This window comes from Tamandua tetradactyla, chromosome 3 (genome assembly GCF_023851605.1).
Source record: "Tamandua tetradactyla isolate mTamTet1 chromosome 3, mTamTet1.pri, whole genome shotgun sequence".
Classification (NCBI taxonomy): Eukaryota; Metazoa; Chordata; class Mammalia; order Pilosa; family Myrmecophagidae; genus Tamandua; species Tamandua tetradactyla.
This window is the reverse complement of record NC_135329.1, coordinates 165,268,842-165,282,943: the sequence shown is the minus strand read 5'-3', so window position 1 is coordinate 165,282,943 and position 14,102 is coordinate 165,268,842. Positions and strand designations below refer to the sequence as shown.

The 14,102-nt window shown below is 40.9% G+C and overlaps 1 long non-coding RNA gene across 1 annotated transcript; it reads left to right on the top strand.

Annotated features, from left to right (window-relative positions):
* The first annotated feature begins 3,893 nt into the window (after positions 1 to 3,893).
* Positions 3,894 to 8,876, top strand: LOC143676463 (uncharacterized). The gene is made up of 3 exons (XR_013172099.1): positions 3,894 to 4,089; positions 4,483 to 4,706; positions 8,728 to 8,876. It is a non-coding gene; the product is annotated as an uncharacterized LOC143676463 (long non-coding RNA).
* The last annotated feature ends 5,226 nt before the right edge of the window (positions 8,877 to 14,102 follow it).

Sequence of the window (14,102 nt, the reverse complement as noted above, 5' to 3'; positions counted from 1 at the left end):
AGAGTTGCACAATAAACAACCTCCACAAGCAAATGCAGCAGCTCTGCCACCTATGATGACCGTGACCATGACCCCTCTGCCTCCAACAGCCATTATACTTCCACCCCCTTAACCCCAACCACAAGGCCAATGTGTGGCCCAAAGGGACCCTTATGCAAATTTTAAAAGGCACCTCATCATCCAAACACTTTACATTTGTATGATGGGAAATTATTGTAACATGCTTATTTTGTTAGCTATGACATTTTAAAGTGTTCATTATAAAGATACAAATCTGCTATGTCTAAAATGAAAATGAGGTCCGTTGCTTCTGTGATGGCAGCATGATGAGCCCTCTGGACCCACTCCCCAGTGTTATGAGCAAAACTAGTGACAACTTTTTTTTTTTTTTTTTTTTTTTTAACACAAGCAGCCTCCTGGACTCAAACCTGGATCTCTGGCATGGCAGGTGAGAATTCTGCCACTGAGCCACCAATGCACTGCCAGTGAAAACTATTTTTAAAACAACCATTTAAAGTCTCTAGAAATTGTCCTAAAAGCATACAATAAATGAAGAAATATCTGTTCAAGAAAATCTATTAAAATTTGGGAACAGCACGAGTCTCTACCATTTGAATCATGACCACTGCCACCCTCTCCCTCCCCAGCTCAGCTTGACAGAGCTCCACTCCACACAGATGTAGCCAAGACAGGACTCCCTCTCCCTCAGCTGGCAATCAAGGGTTACCACATCTTACTGAGAGAGGCAGGTCACCAGCATGTCTCATCATCTGCAACACCAAGTTGAAGAGGTTAAATTCCTGGTAAATGAAGCTGAGAGGTCAAGGGTTCTCTTCCTCCATCCAATCCTTACGCATAAAATGAAGTCTCTATCCCAAGCAAGGTAGGCTCAGGATACCGGGGCCTCCTTGCTCTTGTTGCAGCTCATTTGTAGGGCAGAGATTCCACAACAGGAAAGGCAAGCCAAGAAGGTCAGAAGTTATTGCCCTACCCAGCACCCAGAGGAGTGGCTTAGAAATTTTGCCTAGGGGAGAGGCATTCCAGTAGGAAAGAGGGCTCTGAAACTTTCCCCCAAAGAAATTAACTTTATTTGAAACAAAGTGTGCAGAAATGCAGGCCTAAGGGTATACTTGAAAACAATAGCTCCACTTAAGTAGAAGCAACATGCTTAACTATAGACCAGTTAGCTAATCAGAGAAAACTAAGGAAAAACACAGTTAACAGAAAGATCCAGGAAATAGGTAGTCAAAGAAAACCCCCTGGGTGACTGTGCACAAGCCCTCAAAGAGTGACACAAAAGGCTTCACATTGTGGGGGAAATAGACCTCACTAAAATAGTCTAATCCATCACTAAACAAATAAATAAACAAATGATAACAAGCCCCAGAAGGGGGTATCAGTATGCAGAGTCACCACGGTATATTACCTAAAATGTCCAGTTTTCAACCAAAATTTATGAGACATGCAAAGAAGCAGGAAATTATGACCCATTCAAAGGGGAAAAAAAACAGGCCTGTGAGAGAGCACAGAAGTCAGATTTAGCAGACAAAGACTTCAAAGCAGCCATTTTCAATACATTTAGAAAACTAAAGAAAACCATGCTTAGAGAATTAAAGGAAGCTATGATGATAATATCAAATAGAGAATAGCAACAAAGAGGCAAATTCTGTTTTAGAAAGAGAGCCATGTGGAAATTCTAGAGATGAAAAGAACAATAACCAAAATGAAAAATTCATTAAAGGGGCTCACGAGTAAATGAGAACTGGCAGGACAAAGAATCAGCTTGAAAATACATCTTGAAAACTTGAAAATAGATCAATAGAGATTATGCAATTTGAAGTACACAGACAAAATAGGATGAAGAAAGTTGAACAAAGCCTCAGAGAATGTGGACGGTTTCTAAGATCACCAACATCAGCATAATAGGAGTACGAGAAGAGGAGAGAAAGGTACAGAAATAAGCATTAGAGATATAATGTCTGAAAACTATCCAATGTGCATACCACTTTAAAATATGATGCTTTTGTGCAGCACATACGCTGCAGAGTTGTACACAGCAGTCCTAGGTTCAGTACCACCATCACCAGCATCATCTCTCCATCCCTTTTTCTTCAAAGGAGAGAAGTTCTACCTTAGCCAGGAAGGGCTTCATGCTGTCGCCTAAACTTGCCTTAGTTGTTCTAGACTATACCGTCATCTCCTGCTTCTAGATTAACCTTATTTCTTTTTGTCAGCACAAATCCATAGTTTCTCTCAAGCCCTCAAGTCCATGCATTTTATTTCTTTTACAAACACTCCACATACACGAAACATACACTCACCCTGCCCCCCTCCCCTTCCCCTGGTAACCTCAAGTCCATGTATTTTCGTCTGATTGCTTATATTATATGTTTTTGGTAGTTATTTTACCATTTTATTTAAATATCCAGCAAATATTTAATGAATGCCTTACTCTTTGCTGCTAGGCACTAGCTAAGAACAAGAGGAAGCTCCTGCCCCATTTGCCTACACACAAATAAATAATTAGCATACTTTTAGATAACAAGAAGTGCTATGGAGAATGCAAAGCAGCACGTCAGAGATTACCTGAAGAAGTAAAGCCACCTTAGAGGGTGTCCAAGAGAGGCCTTGACAAAGATCTGAGTGAGGTAGATAAGCCAGCCAGACGCGAGTACGGGGAAAGGACTCTACAGACAGGGTAAACAGGAGGGGTAGAGGCCTTGAGACAGGAACATTCACAGGGGGCCTGGAGGAGAGTGAAAGGACAGTATGATTGGAGGGTAGAAAGCCACCCAGGAAAGGGGTGGGGGATGTGGTTGGAGGGGTGGTGGAAGACTCCACCACGTAAGGCCATATTGGTATGCCTTGCATCTCCTTGGGCTATTAGTCTGGGAGCAAGACTCTGGGTGCTTGCCAAAATACTCAAGTCCTGCCTCATCCCCTCGCCAGGCACAGCCTGTCCAGGAAAAGAAGGACAGGTTCCATACCCAGGCCTCAGAGTCCCTGTTCTTGAAACTGAGGACTGTTAGAGCCAAGGGTGAGTGCCAGATTCACTAGGGGGGCAGGAGGAAGGGTAGCCATGGGCTAGAGACCAACAACGGGTCCATTCAAAAAAGAAGGCCCCCAGCTGGTCCATAAATAAATTTATTGTGATATTTACTACACACTTAATCTGTGCCAATCCTTTATTTGTGCATTGCTATTGAAACATGGATACAACCCTGTGAAGAAGCATTTATATCTTTTTTTACACAGGGTGAAACTGAGACCCAAAGCAATTAACTAACTTTCCTATGATCACTTTATCAGTAGGCTTTGACTCTACACCTGAACCTACATACTCCAAAGCCCAGATTTTTAACCAACCACTACTACTGCCTTTCTGGGAGCTTAAAGGCTTAACAGGAAATGCAAAGGAAAAGGAGGAGCTATAACAAAGGAATTTAACAGGAGGAATCCCTCAATTTCTATGATCTGAGCATCTTCTGACAATCTAATTATATTTTATTGCTTATGCTCAGTCCATTCTTCTTGTTTGGCAAAAGTAAGCAATCACATGTGAATTGACTTGAGAGTATAGGGACCAAACCTTAGAGTTTTATTTTTAAATCAACAGAAAATTTTGTTTTCTTCTTAGAAAAAATATTGCATTTTCATTTTTTAGCTTAGAAAACTCAAAGAAGGTACCAGAACAAGATAAAAATTGCATAGAGAATATTATTTAGTTTAATTGCTAATAAGACTGTCTTGAATCCCTAAGCCCTCATGGTAAACTCTTAGGAGAGAGAATTTGATTTGTCCATTGTGGATCATGTGTCTCCCTGATCCACTCACCTATAGGACCATCACTATAGAACCGCGTAGTGATGTCATAGCTGCAGGGACCCAGCCCTTCATGTCTTTAGCAAGGGAGGTCATCAAGGAGGCCAAAGGGGTCTTTTAAATCAAGTTTCAGAATGATCAGTCTGGGGAGTGGCTTGAGCCCCAGCAGTATCAGAGTCAGAGAGATGAACTGGGGGCTGTAGCAGTAATCCAGGCAAGAACAAACAGCCTCCTGGACTAAATAGTGGCTGTGGGTGAGAGCAGAAGGTAGAATCACTTGTCTCTGGTGACTAATTTGAAATGGGAGACCAAAGTGTGGTTTGGGTAAGAGGATATGGGGTAGAATTGGTTAAAAAGACTATGACTTTGAGATTCCTACAAGACATCTAGGCAGTTGCTGTATGGGTCTAACGCTTAGGGGAGTGATCTGAGTTGGAGTAAGATGGCAGCTAAAGCCATGGGTGAAGATAAGATAATCAGGGAAGCAGTATGGAGTAAGAAATAGGCTGATGCCAGAACCTAGGGAGAGCCATCAACATTTAAGGGACAGAAAAATTTGGGAAGAGACACCCAAAAAGGAGGCTGAGAAAGAGTGATCAGAGAGGTGGGAGAAATGGTATCGAGTGTTGTCATGGAAACCAATATGTATTGTCATCATAGAAACCAGTATGGAGTGCTGTCATGGAAACCAGTATGGAGAGCTGTCATGGAAACCAGTATGGAGAGCTGTCATGGAAACCAGTATGGAGAGCTGTCATGGAAACCATATGGAGAGCTGTTATGGAAGTTGAGAGGAGAGATGGTTTGAGAAAGTTAACAGGAAATGCAACCAATAGAGCTAATAACACAGAGCCTAGAAAGAGCCTACTCACACTAGCAATGAGGTAAATTCAGTGGAGGGATACAGGCTGAAACCAGACTGCAGGAGTGAATGCACAGTGAGAAAATGGAGATAACATTTGCAGCCTTTCAGGAGGATTGGCTGCTAAGGGAAGGAGAGAGGATAAAAGCTGGGATGAAAGGAGTATGGAGGAAGATGTGTGTTTGTGTAGGTGTGCTTGCACATGTGTGTGTAAGAGAGAGACAGACAGACATGATTAAATACATTTAGGAACTGCAGTACAGTGTAAGACACAAGCGACTGAACCCTGGGGATGAGGTGGGAACGAGGCTGGGTATAGTTAAGTTTGCAGGTGGGAAAGTGGAAGGTTCTCTGCACAGTGAACTCCATTTTCTCGGCTAACAAACAGAGCAGATCATCTGCTGAAAAGCAAGTAGGAGGAGCATGAACCCCCACTGTGTGAACCGGGGACAGGCATCCCCAGCAGCACTGACATCTACTGACGTTGAAATCCATGAGGTGGTGGCCTCCGTCTGAACAGCAACACTTTCTTTGTAGGGCTCAGAGTCCTGAGAAGAAGAGAAAAAAAATCCACACAATCGGATTAATCGGGGGTGGAGGGTGGGGGGGTTGCTGAGTGTGAGAGACAGAACGCCAGGGAGGAAAGAGGGTGAAAAATAGGAAAGGGCTGATAAGCATGGAGAAAATGGTATAAGAAGTTGGAAATGCGGTATGGAGTGGTCCAGGGTGTGACGGAACAGAACGGGCAGTACTTACGTGATTGAAAACTGTCTAGCATTGCTCCACCTGGGTATATTTGCGTTGTGACAGCTGGCCGAGCCCTGACTCTTTGAGGCATTAGTGGTGGCGTTCTCAGTATCAGGCTCAGAACTTGTAAAGCCTTACAGATTGCTACCCACAGGGATAATAATGCAATAATAAACTAATAATATGTATTTTGAGCTCTTGAAGACATTTGTGCCAAGGGCTTCTCACATGCTATATTATTTAATTCCCATGACAATCTTGCTCTTATGTTTGGTATTTCCTCATTACAATAGTCATTTGGGCTCATCATTTAATAATTCTTCCATGCTGTGAGCTTGGTTGATTTTTTTAAAATACCCCTTTTTCCAAAATCAACTCCAAATGGAGCATTTGCTTCATCTATTGAATATCCTACCAGAGCTCCTAGCAGCCTCGTACATCTCTAAGTAACCCAGAGATGAAGCTATCTCAGAGAATATTAATTTTTAATTTCCACAGATTGCAGGAACTAAGAGAGAAGTGGTGCTAGGCAGGGGAGGCAGACAAAGCATGGGAAGTGCCATCGGGGTCCAGGATACCTCAAAAAAAAAAAAAACCTGACGAATCTTGACTGAGGTGTATCCAGCAGGAAAGCCCCATAGCGTCTAAAATCTTGGTCCCTTTGATCAGTTGCCTTTCTGAAAAGTATCCCTCCCTCCACCTGCCTGACACGTGGAGAACTGAGGAATCTTATAAAAGGCCTTAAAGAAAAAAGCTCCATGCCCCCGAGCATCTGCTTCTGGTGTGCAGGAGATTTTACGTATGAGTGATCTCGGCTGGGGGGACCAGGCAGCGTCAGGCTCCACCAGGGAGGCATAACTTCAAAAAGGAGGCACTCCATTAAGGAAACAGCCTTTTTGGTCATGGCTCCAAATCTCATTTACAGCACAGGCTCCTCGGGTTAACGATAAGAAGCCAGGGATAAAAGCCTGCTTGTTGCCTGAATGGTTGCCTTCCTGAGGGGGGAGAAAAAAAAGGAGAGAAAACCATGAGCACCAGCCTTGGCTCCTGATAGGTAGTCTCGCTTCTGAAAAAATAAATAACAAAGAGCCCTTTGCCCTGAGAGGCTGTTTGGATTTCTATTCTTCCACTGCCCCATTCCGGTTGTGTTTTATTTTTGTAATGTTGGCCCTCTGCGTTGTGGGGCATTGTGTCCTTTTCTATAGAAGGTACTTAATGGATTACACCTGCAAAGAGTCAGTGGTGGCCAGACATCCGTGGGAGAGGTCTGTTTACATGCAGTCGCTCCTGCAGGTTTTTCAAAAGCACGAAATTAAAGGAAAAAAATGCCAGAAAATGCCATCATTAGAGTCCTCTGTCCCTCTTGGCTCTGCCTCTTTATAACCCTCCATCTGCCAAGGCGAAGGGGGAAAAAAACTGAGTGACTTCTATCCTATGGGATAGACCCTTGGAAACATTGGGCACAGCTTCTGGGGTGAAAAGGACAATTAATACTGTTAAAATAAGGTATTAGATGGGCTGTTATTTGCATGAGGTTATCTGAGCAGTTTACAGTTCATGAATTGGACAGCATCCAAACTACATGTGGAAAGAGGAAGCATCTGCAGGACAAATGAAGAAGCACGTGAAGAAATGTTCTGATTGGCTGGCATTAAGTTTCCACCTTACATGGGGAAAGGGTCATAAAAAGTGGGAGCAGATAGACACACATGGATTAGTACAGCATGCAAGTCCATTCTGTTGAGCTGTTTCTACTGAATCAGAACTGGCTTACCACCATGTCTCGCTTATCTGCAGTTCTGTAAGGTGCATTCCACTTTCTCAGGAAGCCCCTGCATATCAATGCATCGTCATTGTCCTCTGGAAAATCCTTCGTCAGAAAGTGTTTCCTCCCGGCCATGCCCAACGCAGATGGTGATTTTATTTTACTGAACAATACCAACAAACTATCTGACGCTCCTGGCTCTTACTGTTTTCCATTCTGCTGCTGGTGATCTCTGAGGGTCTTTTCCTGGTGAGCGCATCAGAACTGCCTTCCACAATTCGATTCAGAACAACTTTTAAAATGCTTCACAAAAAGCAAGATGGCCTCATATGAAATTGGATATTCAGCCTAGTACTCAAAATTAGTGGAGTGCTGGGCCAAATAGTGACCTTACAGAACACTTCAGGAATTTTGCATTTACTCGTTGGAGGATGTGCACCTCTCACTCCTTCAATGAGTGCTATTATTTGTAATATTTTTGCATCTGCACATCACGGACCCCATTTTTTGCTTTTTGTGTGCTTTGTGATCTTAAAGTGTTCAGTGCTATTGTTAGTAGGACTGAGCCTATTAAATGAAGAAAGCTAGTGACAAACACCAGGTTAATGTCTTTTCCAGGTCACATTCATTATGCTTGTTTGATTTACAGAAAACACACTGCTGAGAGACAATGCAGAATCAAGGCTCTCATCTCAAATCACTTTTTAAAGTAGGAAGGCTTAAGCATTATAGGACATAATAATGTTCTTTATAATTTATAATTTTAACATAAATTAATTTTAAAACTTCAAAAGCTTTGTTAAGTTGTGTTGACAAGCTAAAGCAAAATGAAAATCTATTCAATTTAACAACTGTTTATTGACTAACTATGCCAGATGCTTCTGAGGATACAAAGATAAACTTAACACAAATCAATGTCAAGTCCTACATTTAGGTCCAGTCAATTGCATAAACTCACAATACACAGTACTCATGATAGATGAATTAACTAGAAATTCTTGTGAAACAGGACTCAAAAACTTTGATGTGACTGGAAACCAGCTCATGAAGCATTGGGCTGCACAGATTGAAGTACGTTATCTAGGGAAAAAGCAGCATTGCCTCTGAGTCTCCTCTCTGTTGTGACCGCCTCTGGGCTGTTGCATTCATTCTGGCTGTTACACGGCATGATGTTTTAAAACAAACTTTGACAAAGTCAAATTCATCCTAAGGAAAGCATGTATGTTGTAAGGATCTTGGAAAACAGATCATGTGAAGAACAGTTAAATATTTAATCTCTAGAGAAGACCTAGAATCACAAAATTGTAAAGTAAGAATTACCTATTCTACATCTTTTACTATCTTGCCTTTTACAGATGAGAAAACAGGCCAGAAAAGAGAAATGATATGCACATCTCCATCTAGCTTATTTGTAATACAAAAATAAGTACCAGGTTGTGTAATTCCATACTCACTATTTAGCGTAGCTTATGTTTCTGATTGGTTGATTAAGTCCTGTTTTCAAAATGATGGATATTTCCTGCCCTTACAGTTATCTGTGTGTTGGAAAGAAGAGAAGACCAAGACTCCAACTGTTCTTCTGTCCTTTGTTAGCAAATTTCTGCTCATCCTTCAAGACATCTCAAATGTCACATCTTCTCTGAGCCTTCACTTATAGCCCTCCATTGAAAACTAATTACTCCCTCCTCTCTGGAAATCCTCATGTAATATCTTTCATATTGAACTGTAATTGTTTATTTACATGAGCAGAGTTCCTGGGTTCCTCATCTTTTGGGTCCCTGTTCCTAACAACTATAGGCCCTCAATAAATATTTAGGAATGAATGAGTGCTTAGACTATTAAAATGGTCAAGGTGGGTGGTAATGAAGTTAATGAGAGGCGCGACGGTGCATGGAAAAAGTCCTAATATGAAAGTCATGGCATGTTAGTCCAAACTCCACCATATACATGTTATGTAACTTTGGGGAAATTATAGAATCTCTCTCCCTGCCAGAGTTTCTTCACCTGTAAAATGGGTTTATTTATTCATTCACTCATTTATTCAACATTTATTTTTTTTAATTTTTTTATCCTTTTTTTTTTTCACATGGGCAGGCACCAGGAATCGAACCCGGGTCCTCGGGCATGGCAGGCAAGCATTCTTACCTGCTGAGCCACTGTGGCCCGCCCTATTCAACATTTATTGAGGACCAGTTTATGTCAGGCACTGCTTTGGGTATTAAAGAAATAGTAATAAGAAAGAACCTTACCAGGCTAAGGGAGAGAAAGAATGGAGAATGAATGTCATTGGATATGGAATTTCTTTATTTTTTTCTGCATGGACAGGCACCGGGAATCGAACACAGGTCTCCAGTATGGCAGGTGAGAACTCTGTCTGCTGAGTCACTGTGGCCCACCCTGGAATTTCTTTTTGACTTGATAAAAATACTCTGGAAGTAGAAAGTGATGAGCATATTAAAAACTACTGAATTGAAAATTTAAAGTGGTGAAACTTATAGTATGTGAATTATAGCTCAAAGAAAATCCTTGCATTAAGTTGCTATACTCTAATGAGTGTTTCCTTTGTCTGTGGCTGCATAACAAATCACCCCTAAACTTAGCACAGAAAGTGTAATTGCGCTTATGGATTCTTTGGGACAAGAGTTCAGACAGAACATAGCAGAGATATCTTGTCTCTGCTCTATGTTGTCTGGACTCTCATTAAGTGCTAGAAAAGTTTTGATGCGAGCTGGCTGGGAGCAGAAATGATCTGGATGCTTTTTCTCTCACATATCTAATACTTGGTGTAAGATTTCTCAAAGCCTGGGGTCAACTGATACTATCCATCAAAACCAACATAAGTCCATTTGAGCTGGGCTTCCTCACAGCATGGCTGCCTCAGGGTAGTTGGGGTCCAAGAGCAAGTGTTCCAGTGAATAAAAGGAAAAAGCCGTATGTCCTTCTATGACCTAGCTTCAGAAGTCACATAGTGTCATTTTCACCATACTCTAATGTTCAAGAAGTCAAATGCCCACCAAAATTCAAGGAAAAGGGACACAGACTCTACTTCTCAAGAGAAGAATCAAAGAATTTAAAGTAATGTTTTAAAACTACCACTGATTGGCAGAAAATAAACTAACAAATACATGAAATACTATATATGATATGCCTAATAGCAATATAATAAAAAATTAAGTTATATAGCGAGCATTGTGGCTTGGGGATTTGAGGTACCAATTCTAAATGAGAAGGTCAGAGAAGGCTTTAATGACAGGGTGGCATCTGAGCAAAAGTTTAAGGAGGTGAAGGAACAAACTGTGTAGACAACTGGGGCATGACCACTCTAGTCAGAAGGAACAGCAGTGCAATGGCCTTGAGGCAGGAATGAACCTAACATGTTCACAGAACACCCGGAAGGACAGTAGAGATAGAGATAGGACAGCAGGAGACTAGTCTAAAGGTAGTAAAGTGGGAGGCACAGATCCTGTAGGACCTTGCAGGCCCCTGAAAAGACTCTGGGCTTTATTCTGAGGGACATGGGAAGCTGTTGGAAGGTTTTGAGTAGAGTTTATGTTGACATTGGAGCCTAATGTCAACTACATTATTAGTACGAATACGGCTGATGAGGGAAGAATAGAACAGACAGCAGTGGGCAGGGCAAAGACACTAGCTAGAAGGCTAATGCAATATTCAGGAGAGGGACTATGGTAGCCAGGGTTATGCTATAGGGTTGGGGTGGGGAGAAAAGAAAAGTTGGCTTTTGTGCATATTTTTAAAATAGAGCCAATCGAACTTACTAGTGGAACGGAGGTGGGTTTAAGAGACAAAAGACAATTCAAGGATAACTCCAAATTTGTTGACTAGAGTAACCTGTTAAATGGCATGAGTTTTAGGACAAAGATTAGTTTAGAGTTGGATATACAGTCAGTTCTGCAATAATGTGATATATGTGTCCCTAAAAATCACCGCAAAATTATGCAATAAAAATGCAGTTGTGGGGAAAATGGGTCTAGGGGTACAATGCTCAAAAGCTTTATCAATGACCCATTAAAAAAAAAGATATGAGCAAATGCAAATGGTAGCACAGTTTTATACATGTTCAAAAGTTAAGAAATAGATAAATGCTGCAATAAATATGGCATATCTCGCTGTAAATATTTGTGGAGGTAAACATCAGGAAGATTGCAGCATGACCATTGTCAAGTGGTGAAAGAAGCGTTATCAGATATAGGACAATAAGTTGTAGCAACAGAAGTGGATGATTGTGACTCATAATTCTTTGCTAAGTTTGGCAGTGAACAGCAGAGTTAAGTGATCTTTCTCAGCCTTCAATCCTGGGGCATGTTTTTCTGTCTTTAAGATGAAGGTCCTTTAAGAGATGCATTTATAATAGACACCTTTTTCAACAAAATTGAAAATTTAACCCAATGTATTATCTTCTTCATTGACTTCTGCACTGTTGCAAATTTTTACAAATTTTCTTCTGCCCAACCACTGAAGGCTTTGGAAATTTTAGCAATATTTGAAACTGCTAAACCAGGTACAAATAATAAAATAAAAGGGATCATTTCCTCAAAATATGGTGATTTTCATTTAAGGTCATTGCATATAGATAGTGCTTTTTCTCTTATGAGGAAGCTTGCTCCTGGTTTTTCTATCTTTCCATTTCTTCTATTTATTTAAGCTTGACTTCACAGCACCAGTCATAGACTTTTTTCTGGTAGCATTTTTGGTTATGCTGCTCAATGTGGATAGCACATGCAGTGAGTCCTTGTTTGCACAGCACTGTGTTAATGGAAAGTCATACATATTAGAACTATGCTCTTGCTAGGATTATTCACTTACTACAGAACCATTCAAAGGTAGGATGCAGTTCTGCTCTGCATGTGTTCCAGTTAGCATGGTGCTTGCAAAGCAAAGACTTTCTTTCAAAACACCTTCTTATTTCAAATTTCTCAATGCCTAAATACATCTCCGCTTGTGTTCACAGGTTGGCATTTTTGAACTGGCACTCAGATAAGTTTGAGATATTGAATGAATGCTTTTTGATATAGAAAAGTTCACCAATGAAAAAAATAGCAGAACACAATGTTGTGGGTTAACACACAAGAGGAGGACAGAGTTGATGATTGAATTTAGCTATGGAGTTTTGGGGGCAAAAGTCTGATCGCAGAGAACTCAGAGGGAAGGAGGGAAATTGAAGACAAGTGTAGAGAATCCTATCAAGGAATTCTGCAGTGAAGGAGAGCAGAGAATTGGGGTAATAACTGGAATGGGATATGGTATCAAAAGGGATTCTTTGAGGGATTTTGCTTTTGTTCTAAAATGGGAGAAATTATAGCATACTTGTATGCTGTAAGTAATGGTAAGAGAAAAGGGAAAAACTGATGATGATGACCTGGGGGAGAAGAAGTTATTGCATGTATATGAGTGCGATGAATGGTATCCAGTGTCCAAGTAGGGGACTTTGCCATAGATAGGGCAAAAGGGATGGAAAAGAACAGGGCTACAGCTACTGTAGGTATGAAATGAGGTAATAGGAGCTTGTGAAAATCCTTTTTCTCATAGCTTCCCTTTTCTCAATGAAGGGAGAAGCAAGTTTCATCAGCTAAATAAATATTGGAGGGAGGGATTGAGGAGAAATATAAAGGTAGGGAGCAGCTCTCTAGAAAACAGGAATGAACTAGGGAAATATAGTAAGCTGTCTGGGAAGCACTAAGGGGCCAAGTGGGGACTGGAGCTCATAAGAGGATAAAAGAGGTAATGTTCATGGAAAGAGTTTGGAATAGTGTCTGCCACATCACAGCAGTTCAATCAGTGGTAGCTATTTTATTATCATTAATTGCTAATATGACCTATGCCTTATTCTTGAGAAATCTTCAGCAATCTCTTAAAAGGGGAGGAAATTTGGTATCTGAACTAATATAGCCTCCTTACAAGAATTTTCCATTACTGGTTCCCACAGTGAGGCCCTAGTTAAGATGAACTAGATCAGGGTGTGTAATAATTTAGTCACTTACTCTAGGGCTGCCACATAGGGTTGTTGAGGCTGTGCTGCACACAACTCTAGGGAGTGCCATTCACGGTCAAGGCCACCCAAGCTGAGCTATCATAGCAACCTCTCTCCCTGGTGGTCAATCTCGTGGTGGACACATGACCCAATTATCCTTTCCCTGTATTGTTATATAAAGGTGAGAGAGAGAGTTTTCTTTCTTTGGGGTCACCTGAGCTGGCACTCTGCACCATTGTTCAGTAGGTACTTTCAGCAGCTTTTCTGATGCATCTCCAGCTGATGTTCTCCATTCCTGCAATATTAGAATATACTGACTGATGCCCAGGGCACTCTGAACACGTACTGATTGCTTCAAGGATACTCCTTTTGTTTCTCACTTCTCCTGTCACTTAGGTTATATACTTACTCAGAGTCAACTATGTTTGCTCCCAAACCTACTTATGACAATTTTCCTTTACTATGGTTATATAACATGATTCATGCTATATAAATTAATGATATATGAGTGTGAAAAAAGAATAGCTACTAGGGAAACAAAGTCAAATATATTGGAATCACTTGATAAAAGCAAAGCACTACACAGAAAAAAATTGCTTTCAATGTAAGTGTGGGCAAGAAAACTTTAAAAGATTGAAAAAATCTAGATTTAAACATATCTTTTAAGTTTCTTTTCCACTACAAAGAAACCAAAACTGAAAATTATAGATAATACATTATGCAGTGGTTTATATAAGAGAAACAACTCAGAACTCTAATAGAAATTAGCCTTTCATCAAAAGATTGGTGAATAAATGTTCGTTAAAATCTTATAGTCTAGGGCCACGGTGGCTCAGCAGGTAAGAATGCTTGTCTGCCATGCCCGAGGACCTGGGTTCGATTCCCGGTGCCTGCCCACATAAAAAAATCTTATAGTC